Genomic DNA, 2,174 nt, shown 5'->3' on the forward strand with positions numbered 1-2,174 from the left:
CTTATACAGTATGTTTGGTCTGTACAGTAATAACACTGTATACAGTATGTTTGGTCTGTACAGTATATATCACACCTTATACCATCTTATGTCTTATTGATTTACTAAAATAGCATATAACATAAAAATTTGCATCATAATTTCTTCATTTGATAACGTTTTTTTTTTTTTTATAGTTATTTGATTATGAATGTTAGTGAAATAGGCTCCATGTTTTACCCCACTGTGTGGGGTAAATACCAGCCTGTCACAGATGTCCCAGCTACTTTATACACTGCTTCCATCTAGTGGAAATAAATGAAATTACCAATTGTGAAATGAACGATCATTATGTGGATAGAATTTTTCCTAAATGTTAATCTGTTCATCTCTTCTTTCAGAGGAAGAGAAAAAGGAGAAGAATAAGAAGGAGGAGTCTGATGAAGACAAAGGTTTTGGGATCTTTGATAAGTTTTCTTTCTGATCTTTGTTTAAAAAAAATAATAATAATCTACCTATATAGCTTTTCTACTTTGTTTAAAAAAAAGCCTAAACAAGCCAGTTAAGAACAAATTCTTACCAACTCCTGTGTCCTGTCTGCTGGCCAATTTCAGAATGTGTATTAAAGGGGTAATTGATTATTGGTACATCCACATTTCTCCAGGCCCGTCCCTCAGCTGTTTACCAAAAAAAGTGTCAGTGTGTCCAGTTTGTTGTTTTAAATCCCAGATTATCCTTTAATGCTTCAATTCAAATGTTTTGTAAAAAATGATTTAATCTGTGATGTTCCTGAACCGGTGGTTGTGAATGACTGTAGTGTGTGTATGACTGTCGTTCATGACACTCTGTTATATCACTGAACTGAACAAGCAACACATGCAGAGTTGATCCTTAAACCACATAATACACAGACTCCAGTCTTTGAGACCCTATGGGGATGGGCACCCTTATCAGTGGTGTATGTATTAGTCAGACACCGTAGCAAAACAGTTTTAAATGGATACTATTTGTTTACTCCTAACGAAAGAAAAATTGCAATGAAATGTTTCTATTGGATGAATGAAGGTAGATCCTGCCCAGTTTTGTTCTGTTTGCTTCTGTTTGGTTTCTAGTGAATACACCGTTCTTATGTATGTGTAGGCAGCAAGGCACCCAGGTTCAAGTTGTGAGGCAGTGAGGAAATCAGATCAGTCTCAGTGGGGAGCTGAAACAGAATCAGATTGATGCTTTAGAACATCACATGGAGCCGTATTCACAAAGCGCCTCAGAGTAGGGGTGCTGATGTAGGATCACTTTTGCCTTTTAGATTATAATGAGTAAAAGATGGGAACTGATCCTAGTTCAGCAGTAACTATCAGAGACGCTTTGTGAATAGGCCCCTGGGCTCTGATTACCATGGCTACGTAGATCAGCTTCCTGTTTCTACAGTACAGAGAGACAGCAGAGCAGACTATTCATTCACAACACAGCAGAGAGACACATGCACACACTGGGATAGAAAAGGTCTGGGAGAGAAGAGACCTCCAACTGATTGTGTTTAATCTCATTTGATTGATAGTCTATGATGTGTAAAATTGAGGACGGCACACCTTTCACCTAGAGAGCCAGGGGCTGCTAATCACTGTCATCAGACTGAACTAGTGTGGACTGATACACTTACTCTCTACTGGACTACTTAAAGAGCAACTCAAGTGGAGTATTTCGGTTCTATTCACTCTGTTTCACCTCCTCAAACAAGAACCTCAAACAAGTCTAGATAGACATTGATGTGAAGTTTGGAAAAGAACCACGCTACTGCTCTGCTTGCTAAAAGCTCAGATATTCTCCTGGTGAGAAGAAGACTGATACCCATAGAGGTTGAGAAGAAGACTAGTCAGACATCCTCTCCTCTTCTCTCCCCTCCTCTCCTTGGACACCAAAGACAGTCCAGTTGCTATTCCTGCAGCCTAAACATGTCTCCAGCAAAGTCCAGTGGTCAGTCTGATGCTGTTCAGTCTTTATCCAGTGGGAAGTCTGTTGCTAGTCAGTTCATTGCTAGTCAGTCTATGGAACCGCTTCCCAGGGGGCAGTCTGTGTCTGGTCATTCTGTGGATGTTCAGTCTGTGGATGGTCAGTCTCTCTCCACTGGGCAGTCGATGGAATCTCTCTCTACTGGTCAACAGTATATGTCTGTTCCTTCTCTGTCCAGTCCGCTT

Source organism: Oncorhynchus nerka, linkage group LG14 (genome assembly GCF_034236695.1).
Source record: "Oncorhynchus nerka isolate Pitt River linkage group LG14, Oner_Uvic_2.0, whole genome shotgun sequence".
Classification (NCBI taxonomy): domain Eukaryota; kingdom Metazoa; phylum Chordata; class Actinopteri; order Salmoniformes; family Salmonidae; genus Oncorhynchus; species Oncorhynchus nerka.